The sequence below is a fragment of the Pongo abelii genome, chromosome X, assembly GCF_028885655.2.
Source record: "Pongo abelii isolate AG06213 chromosome X, NHGRI_mPonAbe1-v2.0_pri, whole genome shotgun sequence".
NCBI lineage: Eukaryota > Metazoa > Chordata > Mammalia > Primates > Hominidae > Pongo > Pongo abelii.
Window position 1 is genome coordinate 156,420,942 of NC_072008.2, and position 21,035 is coordinate 156,441,976.

Here is a 21,035-nt window from a genome sequence, read left to right on the forward strand (position 1 = left end):
TTGGGAAAGAGTAGGAGTATCATTAGTTTCATTTTATAGGTGGGAATAACAAAGTATGGAGAGACAAACCTATTTGCCAAAATAGTTATTCTCAACTCCTTGTTTTGGGAATTCTAGAGTGTTTCATAGGATTTCAAAGTACCTCACAAAATTGTTCTAAATTTCTCAAAGCCAAATTCATTTTAATTAACTTTAATTTTTTTTTGAAAAGTTACAGCATTCTTGGGGGTAGGATAGGTACATTTTATAAAAACAATACAAACAATTGTTTTACTTAGAACCAGTGAAATGTCAAAACTCCAAAAATGTTTGGGAACACTGGATTAGTCAGTAGCATAACAAGCAATAAAACAACCCAGGTCAGGTGCAGAGAGGTATAAACTCTTGTCTCATCCTCCATGGATCTGTATTTTCAAAGGCAGAGTCTTGTGTGACTGCATGTCTGAGGATATGTCTCTTCTGGACAGGGTTTTTACAGTACTTGAGAATGATCCTAACAACCTTTTGGGGTGACTCAATTTTTTTCACTGCTAGAGAGGTAAAACAAATATTGATACAGTCGAACAGTGAGAAATTGAGTTTGGCTGGAACACAGGCTCCTAATGGTAGAATTATGAGCCTGTGCTAGGCTGTGTGGGTTTGGCCAAATTGGGTCAAGTGAAAACAGAAAGATCAGTTAGAAACTTGCAACAGTTTCGATAAAAGATGTTATGGCGGTTGTCCAACTTTATTGTGAACTCTCTTATTGTACTAGTGTTTAAAAGCAGATAAGCTGTTACCTCTTGAATCCCACAGGCTGTCTAGTTATACTGGTCAGGATCTCTTCCAGCTCAATTTTTAAAAAATCCTTTGCTTTGACTTCCAAAGGCACCTGTTAAGAGTGGACTTCTCAAGCTGTGTAAAGTACTTTTGGCATAATCAAGTCTATGTTGTTCCATGAAGCTCTAAGTCCAGAGTAACTGTCTTTAGTTGATCATATTGAAAGCAAGAACATCATTTCAAACAAACCAAGTCTGAGATATTTAACCCACATGTGCTTTCAGACCTGGTATGTATGAGCTTGAGCAGTGAAGCCTTATTCCATTTTGATGTTATAAAAAAATGGAGGGATTTCCCTGCACTCAGTTTCACAGTCACTATCTGACATATTTGAAGAGGGAAAGATAAGGGCTGTGTTCTTTTGATCTGAATTTTTCTGTTCTTAAAAGTTTTTTTTTCTAAGAACACTAGTCAGTACCTGGAGACACTCCAACATATTTAAAGAATTAATTTGCTTTAATGAAAAAAGTTGTTTCTTTAAACATTTAAATAATTACTTTTTCTTCAGTGAAAAATTAGTTTGCTTTAATGAAAAAAAGGTTTTTTTCATAACTTTCATTACATGAACCTTTAGCAAAGGAGATTTCTCCCATTATATACTTCTTATGATCAACAAATTCCATCATCTCCCCACTAAGAGAAAGTACTCCAAGATGATAGAATGATTTTAAAGTTATGGGACTACAACAGCATCCACAGGAACCTTGAGTAAGTACCATGAACCCTGACCCTCAGTGTTAATTTGTAAGCCTTTGGCAGTGAGATGGAATGTCTTCCTTCAGTTTGAAACAAAGGAAACCTATTGCATCACAGGTAAATTTGTATATTGATGCTATATTGACTTTGTAGCTGCCATGCCTTCATACGGACACCTCATCCAGCCCCCACTGTTCCACTTATTGTGATGGTTTGTATATCTTTATTTCAAAGAAGATCTGTTTGAACCATGTTTAATTTCTTCTTTGACCTGCTTTCATCACTGCCCATGCCTACCCTGGTGGCATTCTCATCCATGAGACTACCACATCCATGCCACTAGGTGGCATTCTCATCCATGAGACTACTGCACCACTGCGCACGTCAAGAAGTAGCCAAGCCATGGGCTGGGTTGTGCTTTTCCTGAGAGGATGAAAGGCTTCATGGATACATGCTAGTATCTATGTTCCTCTATTCCCAAGTCAGGCACCAAGATGATGTTTCATACCTGCCTGCCTTTCAAAGTCTCATAAATGTTCATTGAATATCCACTCTATGCAAGGCACTAGGGTAGTCACAGAGGCAAGGTTTGAGCTAAACTACAGGCCCTGCCCTCCAGGAGCTCCTTGTCTCATGGCAGGGTGCAAAAGCCAGAATAGAGGGCCATGGCATGGGAGAGAACTCTGCCGACTGGGAGTTCTGAAGGGTTAGGGGTCCATGAGCCTGATTTATCGGGCTGTTGCCATAGGATTAGGGGCTCCCTGGCATACAGTGAATGGAGAGACTGGCATCGCTTTGTTATTTCACTGAGAGGGCACCAATGTTCAGCCTCTGAGACCAGGGGTGGAAAGCAGTGGCCATGAATGTTCCCTCCCATTCCGGGGACTGACTGGGCTCCTCCCACAGTCTCAGACACAGAGGAAGAAGTGTACTCACACTGCCCCAACACCAGTGAGTGGAAATATTTATGGGTCTCTTATTTGGTTTTAATTTTTATTTTTCAAAAATTAAAAAAAAAAATCACACTCACAAAATTAACCATTACCCACATTCCTACCAACAAGAAGTAACCATTCTTAACCTTGTAATATGTTGGTTTCCAGATTTATGTTTATGCTTTAAAAAATTATGCAGACAACATATTAGTACATTGCCCCTTTTCTCATTTGTTTTAATCCATGTTCTTCCCATTTATACAGGAGCAATTCTTGCATTCAGTTATGGGATACTATAAATGCCTAGTATAATGGCAGCAGAGAGAATTACTATGGTTGTATACCTTTTCTTGTTCCTTGCTCCTCAAATGCCTAGAGTTTAAAATCTATTGTGGGAATTTGTGAAATGCAGAACGGTGAAAACAAACAAATTACCAGTGGTTCTTTGGCTTCGGGAGAACTGTAATTGATGTTCATTTTGGTATATTTCCCTCCAGTATTTTTTCCATATAGTTTTATTTTTAAAAATTATACCCCATATATATATACATACTAACTACTCACAAAGTTAAAAATTAAAAAAATTAAAAATGTATAAAATAAAAGAAAAAATTAGCCTCATTTTGTATTTACTATTTTATAATCTGCCTTTTTGCTTAATTTTCTTTGTCATTATATGTTCTTCTACCTCATGATTTTTAATAACTGCCTAGTATTCCATTGTATAGCCATAGTTATTTCATACTTTATAATTGCTATTGCTAGACATTTAGTTGGTTTCCTTTTTTTGCTTTTATAATAATGTGTGTTCCTATACATAAATCTTGTAAATGTCTGATTTTAAAGATAAATTTCTAGCAGCGAAACTTCTTAGTTAAGAATATATGCATTAAAATACACTCTTATTATATTTTTCTTTACCAAAGTAATATATGTTTATTATAGAACATGTACAAAATCACAGATATACAAAAAAAGACAGCATATAAGTTACTTGTATTCTCCCCACTCAGAGACAGCCACTATTAACATTTTATTGTAACCATCCAGCCTTCTTTTCTCTGTATTCTACATGCTCTTTCATAAGCTTTTTTTACTGAATGTATTCAGAATACCTAAGTCCATTGTTCTTTTTTACCTTCACTGGTTACATGGCATTTCATTGAATGAACAAACCAGAATTTATTTGATGAATCTTCTAATGCTGGACATTTCAGTTACTTTCTGTTTTTCTGTACTATAAACAATACAGAGGTAAGTAGTGTGTGATTATACCTTTCCAAGTCCTTGACTGTTCCCTGTGAAGAAATTCCTAGACGTGCAACTGTGTTTCACCTGTATGTTAATTTTTAAGGCTTTTCATGGGTATTGCTAAATGTTCCTATAACAATTTTTATCTTAGAGGCAGAATATTGGTATATCCTTTTTTTTCCAAATTCTTGATATTACTATTTTGCCAATTTGACTACAAAGAATTGATTATCATATTTTAAAATTAACATTTATTTAATTACAAGTAAAACTGAACTATTTTTTTCTTTTTTGCCCAATTTTATGTTTTGGTATAGGTTTTTCCTTGTTTATTAATAGATTTAAAAAATAAATTTAAAATATTAATTTCTTGTCTTTTGTTCAGGTTTTCTCCTTCAACTGATTGTTGTGATGAGTTATATGTCTAGACTTCCTAATAGTAAATTGCACTCCTGAAATAATCCCTCCTTGCTCATAATGTCTTGCCAGATTTGGCTTGCTGGCATTTCATTTAGGATTTTTGCATCTATATTCCTAAGTGACATTAGTCTTCAGTTTTCTTTCTCTGTGTATTTGTGTGGGTGTTCGTCAGGTTTTGTGATCAGGATAACTTTAATTTTATAAAATGAATGGGCTTATTCCTTCTTTTACTTTATAATGAAAACCACTTTTAGAGCATGGAAATTACCTGTTCTTTGTAAATTAAAAAGAACTTGCTCATAAAGCTGTCTGGGCACTGTAACAATCATCAGAGGAAAATTTGTAACACCCTATTTTTCCTCATGTTTTCTACTTCTTTGTGATTCCAGTTAGCTAATTTTCCTAGAAAATTGTCCTTTTTATTGAGATTTTCAAACTCGTTACCATTTTTACAGTTTTATTGAGATATGCATACAAGTCACCCATTTAAAGTGATTTTTAGTGTATTCATAGAGTTCTAGACCATCACCACAACCACCACAATAAATTTTATAACATTTTGAAAACCCCAGAAAGAAACCCCATACCCATTAGCAGTCACCCTCTATTTCCCCTTAATTCCCCCCACTAGTCCTAGATAACCACTAATCTACTTTCTATCTCCATATAATTCCCCTATTCTGGACCTTTCATATAAATGGAACCACACACTATATGGTCTTTTATGGCTGCCTTCTTTCACTTAGTGTAACATTTTCAGGGTTCATCCATATTGTAGCATGTAGCACTTTATTCTCTCTCTTTTTTAAGTTTTCGTTTTTAATTAACAGACTACTTTTTAGAGCAGTTTTAAGTTTACAGAAAATTGAGCAGATAGTACAGAGAATTCCCTTATACTGCCCTCCTCTCCACTCCTGACCATAGTTTTGCCCACAAACATCTTGCATTGGTGTGGTATATTTGTCATAATCGATGAATTGATATTGACACATTATGATTAACTAAAGTCCGTACATTTGGGTTCATTCTTTGTGTTGTACAGTTTTATGGGTTTTGACAAATGTCTAATGTCATATGTCTACCATTACAGTATCATACAGAGTAGTTTTGATGAAAAGGTAAAACACAGGAGACTTTTAGGGCAGTCTTTCCCTCCTCCCTGTGAACACCTACCAACCACTGATCTTTTGATTTGTCTTTCCCAGAATGTTATATAATTGGAATCATACAGCATGTAATCTTTTCAGAGAGGCTTCTATCACTAAGTAATATGCATGTAAGCTTCTTCCCTGTCTTTCTTTGGCTTAATGGCTCATTTCTTTTTATGGCTAAGTAATATTCTATTGTATGGATTTACCACAGTTTATCCATTCACCTTTTAAAGAACATCTTGGTTACTTCCAATTTGGGGCAATTATGGATAAAGCTGCTTCAGTCATTTGTGTACAGGTTTTTGTGGGCACATGTTTTCACCTGATTTAGGTAAATACCAGTGAGGATAGACTGTTTATCTTTGTAAGAAACTGCCAAACTGGCTTCCAAAGTGGCTTTGTCATTTTGCATTCTGACCAGCAATGTATAAGAGTTCCTGTTGCTTTACATCCTCGCCATCACTTGGTGTTGTAAGTTGTTTGGACTTTTGTCATTCTAATAGGTTTGTACTGGTAGTTCATGGTTTTAATTTGCAATTCTCTGATAACATATGATGTTGAGCATCTTTTTACGTGCTTATTTGCCATCCATACATTTTCTTTGATGCGATGTCTGTTTAGATATTTTTCCCATTTTTAAATTGATTGTTTTCTTTTTGTGTATAGTGGATACAAATCCTTTATCAGATATGTGTTTTGAAAATGTTTCTCACACTCTATGGATTCTGTTTTCATTCTCTTAACAGTACCTTTCACAGAGCATAAGGTTTTTGGTTTAATTTTACTAAAGTCCAATTTCTTTTTATGGCTAATATTCCATCATATGGATATACCACATTTTGTTTATTCATTTATCACTTGATGGACACTTGAGTTACTTCCTTTTGTAAATAATGTTGTTATGAACATTTGGTAGAAGTTTTTTTTTTTTTTTTTGAAACGGCGTTTTGCCCTTGTTGCCCAGGCTGGAGTGTAATCTCCACGATTCTCCTGCCTCAGCCTCCCAAGTAGCTGGGATTACAGGCATGTGCCACCACGCCTGGCTAATTTTGTATTTTTAGTAGAGACGGGGTTTCTCCATGTTGGTCAGGCTGGTCTCGAACTCCCGACCAAGGCGATCCACCTGCCTCGGCCTCCCAAAGTGCTGGTATTACAGGCGTGAGCCACCGTGCCCGGCCTGGTAGAAGTTTTTATGTGAATATATGTTGTCATTTCTCTCTTGAGTAGATACCCAGCAGTAGAATTGCTGAGTCATATGATAACTCAATGTTTAACTCTAAGAAACTGAACAACTTTTCCAAAGCGGCTGTACCATTTTATATTGCCATGCCTCCTACATTGCTAGTGGCATTTTACGTTGTCACTAGCAGTGTGGACAGGTTCCGTTTTCTCCATATCCTCACCAATGCTTGTTATCATCAGTATTTTTTGTTATAGCCATTGTAGTGGGTGTGAACTGGTGTCTCATTATGATTGACTTGCGTTTCCATAATGACTCATGACATTGAACATATTTTCATGTGCTTATTGACCATTTGTATATCTTCTTTGCCTCTTCACTTTTGATATTCTTTTCCATGGAAATTTCATGGATTTCACTAAAATCTTTGTGCAGATGATTTCCAATATTTACTTCCAACTTTGACCTTTCTCCTGAGATTGTCGCAGTTTCCCATCTGTTTCTTAGCCATTAATGCCCTAATTGAAGAATCAGTGTGTCACAACTGAAATTCATCATCTTTCCTCCCAATCAATTTATTCTTCCTCTGTGTTCCTTATTTCTGTTAATCATAGATTAACTAATCTTCTAATGATTAGACTATTCTTCTAATCATCCAGACTTTCAATTTGGCATCATATTTACATGTAAGAGAAATGAGATAGGAAAGAATCAATTTGTTGCCAAGTTCCACATTACTTTCGTAATATTTTGCATATGTTTTCTCTTTACTTTGTATTCTCTCCTTCCTGGTCTCTATCCTCTTCTGACTTTTTTGATCCCTTACTCTTCTGGTTCTTCTGTCTTTGATCGTTTTATATCTGGTTATTCTTATCTGCCCCTTAAATTACCTATCTGCATGATCTCAGCTCACTGCAACCTCTGCCTCCTGGGCTCAAGTGATCCTCCCACCTCAGCCTCCTGAGTAGCCAGTACCATAGGTGCACACCACCATGCCCGGCTAAAGGGTTTCACCATGTTGCCTAGGCTTGTCTTGAGCTTCTGAACTCCTGAGCTCAAACCATCCACCTGCCTTGGCCTTCCAGAGTGCTAGGATTATAGGCATGAGCCACTGTGTCCAACCGTCCACAATCTTTTACAAATCAATGTATACCTTCCTTCTTGGCTATTTGTATGTAGTCTTAAGATATGAATTATCACTTACATTATTTTGGATATTCTGGATATATATGTATATTTTGGATATACATAACTCCCAAATAAATATTTCTAGCCTTGGAATATTCTGAGAACTTCAGACACATATATCAAACTATCTGTAGGACAGATGTCCAACTGGATAGATGGACATTTGTAGAATAGATGTGCAATTGGATACATGTCCAAACTTAACTCTCCCTACCTTAGCTGCCCCCAAACTTGTTCCTCTTCTCATATTTCCAGTCAATGGCAAGACCATCCATCTGGGTTCTCAGGACATACATCTGATCATCATTCCTCCTTTCTCCCTCTCCCCTAAAGCCAAATATTCACCAAGCCAGTACTATTCTAAAACTCTCTTTAATATTCTGTCTTTATCCCCATGCTGCTTCTTTGTCCAGGCTTTTATCATCTCTCATTTAGACTATTTCAATGACTTTCAATCTTGCCTTTCTGTCTAGTCTCTTACCATGCCCCCCAGCCTGCTTCATGCAGTCTACTGACACAAAGTGAATTTCTAAATTGAAAACTTAGTCATGCCCTTTCACTGCAAAGAACAAATCAAAATAAGAACAGGTACAACAATATTTACTGTTGCCCTGGTGGCTGCTTACTTTTCTAAAGGATATAGTTTAAGCTCTTTAGCCTGTCATATTGTACTGCTCCCTACTTACTTCTTCAGCTTTGTCTCTTGTCACTCCAGAAATATTCTTCTGTCTTTTAATGTGTTCCCTCTGCTCAGATGCTTCTTCCTGCCTTCTTTACTTAGTGAACCACCATTTGAGATTTCTTGGAGGTACACACGATCACATGGCTGGAGTCCAAAAGGGATGGTCGATAAGAACCGGCTTCAGTGAATGTGGATTTACATACTTTCTGGGAGCTCTGTATGTAAAGGAAATGCTTCCAGCCCTTCCTCGCTTGGCTTTTGGCATATAATTTCTGATGGCTCTCCTGCTTTAGTAGTCACTTTTGGAGCAATGAGAGATCAGATTCCTTTACTGGCCTGGGAATGATGTCACATGGTGTTATTGATAGAAGCCTGCAGAGCTTGGGATTCTGAGAAGCAATCTTCAGACTAGAACTTACCCCAAGAGACTGAGCAACTCTATGGTAGAGGGTGAGAGCCTCGAACAGGCCCAATAACCTCTAGTCCAAGGACTTTGGGAAGTTTTATGGTCCCTTCTAGGCCTACAGGATACAAGCACTCAGGGATAGCAGTGTTTTTGGGTAAAGAACAGTGCAGGGCTATGGGCTCAAATTCCTGAGGGCAAACAAATCAATTTGGCTCCCCTCAGCTCTGTGGGACTAAACTTTAAAACTGCCCCTGAGAGTGACCTCCCCAGGATAATCTCAGGGTACTCAGTACTCACCTGAGTAGACGGGCCCCAGGAAGACCTGGATGAGTCTTTGGAAGTCAGCTTTTTAGCTCAGTTTTGCCTGCTCCACCAGGATCCACACCGTTTACTATGGAAATCTGAGTACAAGTTAGGGCAGATGTCAGTGAGGAGAAGGATTGGAGCTCAGTGACCTTTCCTCAGTAGTGCTTACTTGTGAAGCCTGTGTCCTTAGGAAATTAGCGCTGCCTCTGCCAGAGTGGCTTTTTACTGTGTTATGCTTTCCCAGAGTGCACTTCCAGTCTCGTTTAGGCCAGTGTAGTTCCTGTTAAGTGGCTGTGAAAAAAATGTTTTCTGAAAGGAATTCGGAGGAAAGATACCTTATTCCAGTGAACAGTTTGCAAACTCAGGAGACACAGCCTTTTGTATAAAAGGAAGTTATGTTTCAGAGAACAAAGAGAGTGTTTGGGTTTTATAGCAAAAGTTTCTACCTGAGTTCCTAATCAGGTTTATTTATGCAAATGAAGGATTGAAATAGGCTTAGTTCTAGTTGGTTGATGCAGCTGAGTTCTGATTGGTAAATACAGCTAAGCCCTAATTGGTTGGTATAGGTGAGCTCTGAAAGTCCCAAAGTTAAAGAGAGGTAGGAGTTTTTGGGAAACTCAGAGTATGTGTGTGATCTCTAGTCAGCAAATGGCTGCCTGGCTGTATTTTAAATTTAGGCGCAGTTAGCCACTTGGGATCCATTTTGAAGGATTGACTCTTTTGGGTTCATATTTGTTCACATGTGGCTTTCTTCCTCTGATACCTTGGTGAGCCTAATGGAGACTAAAGGTTAGTTAACTTTGGCTTTAGGGAATGAAATTATTTCTGGCTGAGACACTAAGCAGAAGCTAAAATTGCAGAAATACCTTTATAATACTATGTGAGAGTTTACAAAAACTCTCACATACATTATTCAATTTATTAAATCTTCACACAAGCTAGTGCCTGTCCCTTAGTAATCACATGTTTAGTGTATGAATGAACATGGAGGTTTTTGTTTTATTTTGCTTTGTAGAGACACAGGGTCTCACTCTTGCCCAGGCAGGAGTGCAGTGGTGCGATCATAGCTCACTGCAGCCTTGAACTTCTGGGCTCAAGTGATCCTAATGCTTCAGCCTCCCAAGTAGCTAGGACTAAAGGCATGCACCATCACTAATGCCTGGCTATTTTTTTTTTTGTAGAGACAGGGTTGCCCGGGCATGTCTTGAACTCCTGGCCTCAAGTGGTCATCCTGCCTTAGCCTCTCAAAGTGCTGGGATTATAGGCATGAGTCACCACACCTGGCCAAACATGGGGATTTATTGTGCCTATTTTACAGTTTGGCGAACTGAGATCTAAGCAGCTGAATTGAGTTTCCTAAAATTCAACTCTACAGTTAGCCAAGTGTGGAGCCTACACTTGAAATTAGATCCATTTCAGGTGAACATTTACTAAGCACCTACTAACTGACAGGTACTTATCAGTGATAAATAAACATGTTCCTTGGTTTTGAGAGCTTGTAGGCTTGTCAAACATATGAGCAAATAATTTCAACACAATATGCTAAGTGTCATGATAGAGAACTTTGTGTGATGCTATGGAGTCATACAGGAGGGGCACCTAATCCAGTCTGATAATGTTGTGAAAGACTACCTGAAGAAGTGACACCTCAGTTAAGTTTTGAAGGTTCATTGGAGATTGGCCAAGGGTAAAGATAACATTCTAGGCTGAGAGATCAGCCCCAGTCAGGGCACAGAGGTGCAAACCAGTATGGTATGTTTTTAGGATTGCTGGAATATTCCTTGCCAAGGGGAAAATGGCAGAAATGATGACTTAGAGAGATAGGCAAGATTCAGATCATTGAGTACGTAGACTTTGCTTTGTACACCATTAGTTCCTACACATTGCTGAATTATTGAAATCATCTGGGGAACTTAGGCATTTTCTTAATTAGCTAGATTTGAGAGTCACATGTGGAGGCAATGAGTGACATAGACTGCCATGTTGCATCACTCTGGTGACAGTCCACATGGAGGCAGGTAGATTTGAAGGGGATGCTACTAGATGCCTAGAGACCATTTTGAAGGTCACTGAATTCATCTAAGAGATATGGTGGACTGTATAAGGCAGTAGCAGTGAGGACAGAGAGGAAGAGGCAGATGCAAAATGGTGAAACTCTTACGATGTTGTGGGGAGGATTGGTGAGGGAGAGAAAAGTGTCTGAGGTAATTCTCCAGGTTTCTGGCATGGCTGTCTGAGTAGATGGTGGTATTTTTGACAAAGTTCAGGAATGAACAGTGGAGATAGAATGTACAAAAAATTGGATAAATTCAGCTTGGAACTTGCTGAATTTGAGGTACTGTGGGACTTCCAGAGGGGAGAGCAGCTATTTTGTTCTGGAACTCAGGATGTGTCTAGGCGGGAAATACAGGTCGAGGCCTCTATGTCTGGGCAGTTTAAACCCAAGTGAATAGTAAGACATCTCTCAGAGAGAATGTGTGGAGAGTGCATCTTCAATAATTCTACCCTCTTTCGACTTCAAGGGCTGTTCCCCTGGGGAAGCAGAAGCAGCGTATTTCTCTCTCTCTCTTTTTAATGTTTGAGGCAACAAGGGATACTGAAAATGCCATAAAAGGTGGAGTTAGAAAACCTGAGTTCAAGCCCTGCTTCTGGCACTTCACCACTCTGCAACCCTCAGTAGTTCCTGAGCCTCTCTTAGCCTCCAGGTCTTCATCTATGAAACAAGGGTAGTAGGAATAACTGCTTCACAGGATTATTAAGATAGTCCAATGAGAACGTGTATGTGGAAAGTGCTGTGTAAAGAACCATAGAAACATCATTTTTTTTGTTGTTGTTTGTTTGTTTTGTTTTTTTCCCCTAGAAACTTGGACCAATATGTGGGAATTACGGGGAGACAGATTTGGTCCAATATAAAGAAAGACTAATACTTTGACTGTTGGATGATGGGAAGAGCTTTGGGAGATGGGAGGCTCTGAGGCTCTGGATATCCTTAAGCAAAAGCCAGGTTTCTGGGCATATGCTGAGGGTTTTGTTGCCAGGGGTTGGGTCGTCCTGCATGACCTCTGAGTTACCTTTCAGGCTCAGATAGAGTTTGAGTTACTAGAACACTTATTTACCTATTTTCTGAAATTTTCTACACTAAGTAGATTTTTTTAAATTGTAAAAGCAATACAAGCGCATGGTCTTTCCCTTTGCCTCTCTTAAAGTACTGGGCATTTTGGATCCTAAGTGGAGACTTGGTTTATATACCCTGAATAATGGGGCAAACTGCCTCATGTCTTACTGCATGAGGCATTTATGGACAGACATTTTCTTAATGTTCTTTAATGAGATCTCTTTAAAATAATAATTTTTTTCTTATTTTCAAGCAGAAATGATATTATAAAAAGCTAACAAAATATTGCCAAGTAGAGGTCTTGATCGAGTATGCTCCAATGAGTAGGTAAAGGTCATTTGAAATCAGCACACTAATTATTTGTATGCAAATGAATGTTAGAGAGCTTGGAAAGAGTTGTTCTCTGAACTGGGTTAAACATCCCCTAAGAGCTCATGTTTATACTCTTAATTTACTCAGAAACCTGTTGTTGCTCTTTCTTTAATTGATAGAGGAAAGGTGAAATATGCCAGCCATGATTGAGTTATCACAAATTTAGAAATGGCATGAATTGAATTATACTTTTCTGTGTTTATTTTATTGCCAATCACTGATGTGACACACATTTGCTAAACAAGTTCTAATTTTCTGGGTAACTTTCCCTACAGAAAGCTTATTTCGCTAAATGAAAGATCTCTACTCATGCCATTTAATGAGGAATTATCTTTATGATTGTTGAGGTGACTTCCTGGCTCTTTGAAAAACATCACAAAAACAATAGCCCCAAATAATAGTAATTTTATACCTAGAAAATATTCTACTAGGAATAAGTTGCTGTAAACCACATAGAGGTGAACAATTTTGAAAAGTCAAGAATTTAGGAAAGTGCATTCAGTCTTAATTATGGTAGAATAAAATTTCATCTTCCTGATGCTTCCATAGGCCCTTCAAGATCTTTGCAAAGCCCTTGGTCAGCTTTTGATTATTTTTTCATTGTATCATATCTATGAAAAAGGTTGCCATTGGGGAAAGCATAAGTAGGTTGTGTTTTGCAATTCCTTCCTGTGGAAGGAAATTGATAGAACCTTCTAGTTGATTTTTTGAAAAAGTAAAGATGTTTAAATACTCTTGCCTTCCCTACCTTACTCCACACTTCTGGTTCTCATCTACAAGAACTAGTGCACCAAGGGAGAGAGTACTCCAACTGTGGTGTCCTGGACTTTGAATCCTGGGATGAGGGGGCAGGGTAGGGTAGAAGATTCAAGAACAGAGGAATTATGGAGGGATGGAAGCTGGGAGGGAGGAAGAAAGAGTGACAATCTAAAAATGAACCAAGGGAGGAGCCAAAGAGCATTGGTCTTGAGCCAGATCACAGGCAGTTGGGTCAGGGTTAGAGGTAACAGTTGTAAGGAACAAGTCTAAGCCAGCCAAACCCTGGTTGAGCCATGGCGTCCGACCTTGTGGGGGGCCCCTCAGTATCTTTCTTAATGTAGCACATTGTTAAACTTTGGTCTGACCCCAGGGGGAGGCTGAGCAGCTCAGTAAGCAGGCCATCCTTTAAAAGCCTGAGTGTCTATTCACTGACAACCCTGTGGATCTTTCTTTGTACCAGTAAATTACCCTATACAACTCATGTCCAGACATTTTATAGCAGTCTCACTTTTGGTGGGGGTGATATAGTGTGCTGGGAAGAGCTCTCCATGGAGGTTGGTGGGAGAGGGGGCAAGAGGCTTGGGTTTTAGCCAGTGCTCTGCCGCTAATTGGCCATGAAACATTAGGTAAGTCATGTAAATGTTTGATGCCTCAGTTTCCCCATATATACAATGAGGATCAAGGAGGCACAGATGTATAGTTCATCTATCAGTTGTGAGTTCTAAAGCATAGAAAAGAATTCTGTGGCTTTGGCATTTGGCTTTTTTGACTTGAGAAAAATAAATATACCCTAAGCACTACATTTGAGTTGAACCTATGAAAACCGTGAGAGTCAAAACTAAACTATAAATAGTAAAATCCTTTCCCCAGCTTCTTCGTTAGAGCCAGGAGTGTTGAAGACAGTCAACTTTTTAGCGTTTGTGGAAATGGCAGGAAGCAAATTGAATAGGGTTGAACAGTTGTGCTCCTTGACCTCTGAGATGCAATATCTTGCATACCAGTACTAAACCAGAGGTTCACTGTGTTCCAGGGACTCTGATGGAGTTGATAGACCCCCTAGTGACGCACATACCACCAGCAAGCTGGATGACCTTCCTCCTTTGCCAAAATCACACATGGCTCATTTGCTGAGGGCTACAGTAAAATTAAGTGCTTCTTCTTGCTTCTTCTGAACTGGCCACCCTGTTGGTCCTGCCAGTGTGAGACAAAAGATGTAAGGGCTACCAGTGGACTTTAAAATGTTAATTTTAAAAATAGCCCTTAATTATTAAAAGTAGCCCTAATTATAGCTTACTATAGGCAGGCCACACATTTCTGAATAGTTTAACAAATGAGGAAATAAGAGTTGATAAGTGCTGATAGATTCATTTGCATGCTTTCCCACACCCAAATGGTAATACTGCAACACCACAGTCTTCAGCCAAATTACGAGCACAACAAATTAACACAATTTGTTAATTTCCTTTTTAATTACACTACGAACAGGAGTATTTCTGTATTTTGGCTTTTTTTGACATAGAGACTTCATCTTAAAAGCAGAAAGACTTTAATATAGCTAAATCTATATCTATAACAAATAAAGCTTGTTTCATTTTCCTTACCCAGCTGGCTAAGATTTATACATTAATTATTCAACCAATGCATCTTAAACATCCTAGTTAAAATACACACTGTTGGCCAGAAATTGTTAAACCTCCAGCATACTTTTGTTTGCCTGTAAGGAATAAATACTTAGACCTGTAAATGGGTAAACTTAATCTTTCCATGTGGTGAGGTCAACAGAACTCATGGTGAACATACAAAGAATAGGGGACTAATTATTATTGAGATTCAGGTAAGTGATTTCTTAGGCATTTTAGCTGTCATGCTGTGGAATAATTGTAAACTCACCAGGAAGGAATTGCAAAACACAACCTACTTATCCTTTCCCCAGTGGCTATATAGAATTTTTTTCTGTCCTGCAGTTTGTGCCAACTCTAATCATTAAAAGGAATGTTATTTTAAGTATTGCTTCCCAATAACAGTGTTTGACAGAAACTCTACAGAACGGTGGCTTTGCCCAGAGTGTGGCTTCAGTATGCTAGTGTGATTTACGCAATCAGAGCTATTGGTAATGGAATGCAGATCTCTGTAGCAATTTTATTTAAAGTTTTGCCTAGTTAATATTACATCCAACTAATGTAACCATCTGTATCCGGCCCCATCAGTGACAACATAAAACTGTTAAACACCATTTCATAGGCATTAAGTGCTTTGGCTTTGGTATAATTTTATGATCATGCCTTATTCTTATTGTAGTACTTCATTACTATCTTTTGTTTTGTTTTGTTTTTGTTTTTGAGACGGAGTCTCATTCTGTAGCCCAGGCTGGAGTGCAGTGGTGCGATCTCAGCTCACTGCAACCTCCACCTCCCAGGTCCTGGTTCGAGCAATTCTCCTGCCTCAGCCTCCCGAGTAGCTGGGATTACAGACACGCACCACCATGCCCAGCTAATTTTTGTATTTTTAGTAGAGATGGGGTTTCACCATGTTGAGCAGACTGGTCTTGAACTCCTGACCTTGTGATCCACCCGCCTCCGCCTCCCAAAGTGCTGGGATTACAGGTGTGAGCCGCCGCGCCCAGCCACTATCATTTAAATGTCAGTAACAGCAGCAGCAAGTATTCTAGGCATAGCACAGAGACCAAGATAATGGGTCTCCCAGCCTTGTGACTAAATTCTTCCTGCCTCTAGGTCTTCACGTAGTCTGTTGCCTTGTCCAGGAATGCCCTTCAAACCTTGGTTTAAAGGCCTTTTCAGATAAGTCTCTCTTTTTCCCCCTAGTATTCTTGATCACTGTACCCATTTGTCTTCTCCATAGTATTTATCACAATTTAAAATTATACTTGTATTTTTTTAAAAAACTTGTTTCCCCCACTAGAATGTAAGCTATACAAGGACAGAGACCATGCCTATATTTTATTTATTATTTTAAAAATTTTTTATTTTTAATTGTAAATTAACAAATTGTAGTTACATATATTTATGGGGTACAAAGTGATGTTATGATTTATGAAGACAATGTGGAATGATTAAATCAAGCTAATTAACATATCCACCACCTCAAATATTAACCCATATATCCTTTTGCCTAGCAAAGTAAGTAGGGACTGTAAATATTTTTTGGGAGGGACTTTAAGTACTTTAATGAATAAATGAGGCAATGTGGTATAATTATAAGGAGGCAGGGGCCCTATATGCTGAGGACTTCCAAGTTAATCTTGTGGTTACATCTGACCTGCCTAGGCCTGTGTGACTTTATACCAGTATAACCAAAGGCTTGCTCGACATTTCTACCCGATGACCCCAGACATCTCACAGTCAACATTCCAACCTATAATCTGTCTTCTTGCCTCTCAAATCTTTTTTCTCCTCAGTCATAACTTGGATAGTGGCATCATCATGTATGCCATCTCCCCCTTCCCTCCTCTGGAACATCAATCAGTGCACAGTCCTGTCAGTTTGTTCTCCTGCATGTCTCTCGCATCTGTCTTTTTCTTTCTACCTCCATTGACGTGGCCTTGGTTCAGGTCCTCATTATCTTATCTCTATCTAGACTACTGCAAATGCTTCTTCCTCCTCCCTGCCTCCCTGATCTTATTCCCTAAAGACCACCTCCCTCCTTCCAAACAGGCAAATGCTGTTCTCTCTCTCTCTGTCTGGATCCAGAAGTCAGTAAGGGCTGCCAATGTGCAGAAGTAGCTGGAACCTTACTAAGATATATTCAAAGATTGCAGAGACATATGATTTCTTCAAGATTAATTTCCTTTTTGTTTTTCTGCTGTGAATCCAATGGAATAAGTTATTAAAATGCTTCAAGCTTCTGAAGGAAAGCACGGAACCATGCCAGCAGGAACAACATAAAGGTTTCCTTTATTTTCCTCTAGCATCTATCTGTGATGGACGATGTGACCATGAATCTTCACTTAAATATGGAATTGTGGAATATCATAAAATCCCAGAGCATCAGGGCTGGGCAAAGCCGGTCTGGATCCTATGTCTGAGGCTGAGAGAAGGGAAGGGCTTTATTTAACATCACAGGGCCAGTTAGCTGCGGAAGGAGGACTCAGACCCAGTTCTCTGTATTACTCAAGTGATCATGAGGCTTCATTTAGATGCATTGTTAAAACATTTGGCAGCTCTGTGACCCATCCCCCAGATGACCGTGGCATGACTTCCTTCATCTGATCATTTTTTGCTTCTCTTAAGCCTGAGTGCTAATCAGTGTGATTAGAAAGAAAGGAACCCATTAGCTGGTTTGCTCCCCAAGTTGAATATTCCAATTAAACCATATTTTTGTGGTTTTGTGTTTCTTTTTATTTTTACCCTTCTCTTTACAATAATAAAAGACAGGAAAAATCCAGGACATAATAAAGTGACATATGCTTCAGTGGTGATTTTCAAATGGGGCACCTTAGAGCACCAGGGCTTTCTTGGAGTTGCCTTGGGGCCTCTTATATGTATCACTCATTGAGGTGCCAAGTGAACAGGGCCCTGGGCTGGTAACCCCCGTTTCAGCCAGACAGCTGTGTTTGTATCTGTTTTATATGGACTTACGCTACCATTGGATTTAAATAGGTGATTCTATGTTGTAAAGGTTTTAAAAATGACTGTGCCTCAGGAATACATTAGCTAGTTTGCTCTCCAAGTTGAATATTCCAATTGAACAATATTTTTGTGGTTTTGTGTTTATTTTTATTTTAACCTTTCTCTTTACAATAATAAAAGACAAGAAAAAATCCAGGCTTGCTCGTGTGGGTTTGGTAATTTGAATATAGATTTTCTGTGACTAGTTAGTGTACCAGTGCCTAAAACTGGGGTTTTGTGGATTCTTGGCTATGTGTTAGTATGGGTGTGTCAGGTCCACATAAAGGGTCCCAACCCTCCTTCTCAGGCCAGGGCGTATGAATGATTGCTTGGTAGGAGGTGTTATTGTTCAGTGTCTGATGCTGACTACCGACACGCAAGGTGGAATGTATTCTTTCTGAGAACCAGACATTGTAGTGGAGTAGTAAAACACCATGTAAATGTCCGTGGAAGGGCGCAGTTGTATTGAACATTGATGACATGTCATTGTGAAGGGTCTCAGGAGGTAGTGTTCCAGTTTCTTGCATGGGAGGTGATCGTGGGAGGGATATATAGGCTTTGAAGCAGGGACAAATTGGACAAATGGTGTCTCCCACTTGACTGTCTTTCTTTGTTGCCCACGGACAGCGTACTTTTAATACTTCTCCTTGGCATGATGAAAGGTAAGGCCACTCCTAACTTTGGTGGCCTGGGGCAAGGGTGCAAAATACAGACTCACTGCAAACTCCCACTTCTCTTCAACCTTCTCGCTCTGTTCCTTCCCCTAAGAGGACTTCCACACATTATGTTTGAGGAGCCTTGCTTCTCAAAGTGTGGACCCCAGTCCGCAGCATCAGCATTACCTGAGAGCTTGTTAGAACTGTGGACTCTCAGGCCCTACTCTAGGCCTGCTGAACCAGAATGTGGATTTTAATAAGATACTAGGTAATTCACATGCACATTAAAGTTTGAGAAGCACTGCCATAGCCCACGTGTTCAAGCTCCAACAACACTGAGTGGAGGGGCAACAGCTGCCCTGTGGCCACCCCTCAGTCCCTCTTCAGGCCTAGGGTTTAGTCCATCCTTAGGAAGACAGAACTAGGAAAGAGGATCACACAGGCTCCAAAGGCAGGCTTGAGGCACATGGGCAGAGGATTTCAAGGTCATGGGTATCCTGAGGATAGCCTCTAAGAGGGAAGCATAGACTTGGGGTTGGCAAGGCCCCTTGGCCCTCTATACCCCTTGCCCTGTGAGGAGTGTGGCTGCAGCAGGGCCATAGTAAGGCCCTGCCAACCATGAGGCCTAGGGCAGGATCTGGTTGTCCCAATCTAAGAGTGATACTGTTGAAAGGTGTCCCAAATATTCAAGGGGATGGAGATTAAGTGGGAGTGATTCATAGCTCCCTGAGGTACTGGCCAGCAGCCAGGGTCTTGGTGGCTCTTTGGAGTGTGCAGAAGTTATGGTGGTGGGACCATTACTGTTTTAAGAGGGAATCAGTGTGAACTGTTGTAAGCAAAGTCTTTGGTAGCTAGAGACATATACATTGACTTATCTGTAGAAGGTATACAGCGAAGGTGCCTCCTGTAGTGCCTAATAACAATTTGATTAGATTAGCTACTAGCGTCCATAGAAGACAGGTGGATGTGGCTGTGGAGGGCTTTGAACAACTTCCTTCAAACGTAAGAAACAGGCCACTTTTCTCAAAGAATTGAGAGTAGTGTCTGATGTGGTTGGGATGGCGTGGCTGTTGGAGGGGCAAAATATGCCATTTTGTGTCCACCACCACCTGTATGATGCCATGGTTGTGGGACAGAGGCAAGTCTGAAATGAAGATCAACAGATTGCTGTCCCAGCTCCCACACCCCACCTCTTCCTCTGTAAAATGGGTCTAACGGTCCTTGTGCTGCCTACCTTGCAGAGGTGTTGGGTGGCTCTGATGAGACAGTAGATGGAAAAGTGCTTTGTAACCTGTCAAGTCCGTGCAGGAGGAAATGATGATCATTCTGCCATTTGTTGTCTTTCCTTTGTGAGTGTGTCTTCACCTGCACTTGAGTTTTAGATTTAGGTTGTCCTCTCCTTAGCACTGCAGCTTTCAGGTCACAGCAACATACAAGATTCTGTGCAAAGCCATATCTGCCCCTCTTCCTGACACCTTCCAGCCTCTTCCATGCAGATACACTGCTGTGATTCTCATTTTTGAGTTCCACAGATTTGGGACGGAGATTTTATATTGGCAAATATTTCTGAAGAGACAAATAATTGCCTCTGGAAAGAGGCTTCTTTTCTCTTCCAAAAATTCATATTTGCTGGTTTAAATTGATGTGACTATTTTTTGGCTAGAACTCTGCAGTATTTCACTGAGCAGTAATTATTCCTTTGGTGTTGCAGGAGTTTTCTGAGAGAAGGGAACTAAATCTAAGAGAGTGAATCCATCTGGTACATATGTTGAAGCTCTCTATGAGGCCACTGACACTGAAATGTTAATGCTAGGTTTCTATAAACTGGTATCATTTAGATATTGATACAATATGAGCTAGTACCCTGGGTCACTGAACCAAAGGCTGAATTCCATTTCCTTATATGGCACTGGATTCCTGCACCAGTGGATTGATGACTCTTGGCAGAGTGCCATGGTAAGATAGACCCTGCATTCCAATCCTGTCACCCGATTGTCAGACTCTGGCTGTCCCAGCCCCGATCAGGAGTAGACACTAAAGGCCAGCAGCTGGCAAACTTAGTGTCTCTCAGTACCTGAAGCATTGGTAGGTAACTAAGCTTGACGGGATAGTAGAAGTACCTACGCATAGTAGGTAATTAATTCTAGATTAGTCTGATACCTTAAGTGTTAAGTGCCCCTGAGAAGAACCCCTGGGGCCCATGGAGACTCACTAATCTGCAGCTTTTCTTTTTACATTATGGTGTGGATGAAACCAGGATGTGTTCCAGGACTGAACTGGTGGCTATCCTGCTTGGGTGGGGATCTGGCATCCAGCCTAGCCATTGCTAGGTTTTTCCCTGGGGTGTTGGACTCTGTTTCTCCACCAAACTGCCAACTAACATTCAATTCAAATAAAACGTCTTAGAAATATGGTGCTGTCACCGTATGTAAGGTGCAAGGTGGCAGCACCATGTTTCCAAGATTAGTATTGCC

The 21,035-nt window shown here is 39.8% G+C and overlaps 1 protein-coding gene across 10 annotated transcripts in view; it reads left to right on the plus strand.

Moving 5' to 3' along the window:
• Positions 1-21,035, plus strand: part of LOC129053094 (uncharacterized) — a 67,340-nt gene that overhangs the window by 22,083 nt on the left and 24,222 nt on the right. For all 10 annotated transcript variants that reach the window (XM_054545185.1, XM_054545184.2, XM_054545175.1 and 7 more), the window contains one exon: positions 1,394-1,527. The gene's annotated coding sequence lies outside the window, so the exon portion shown is untranslated. The remainder of the gene's footprint in view (positions 1-1,393; positions 1,528-21,035) is intronic.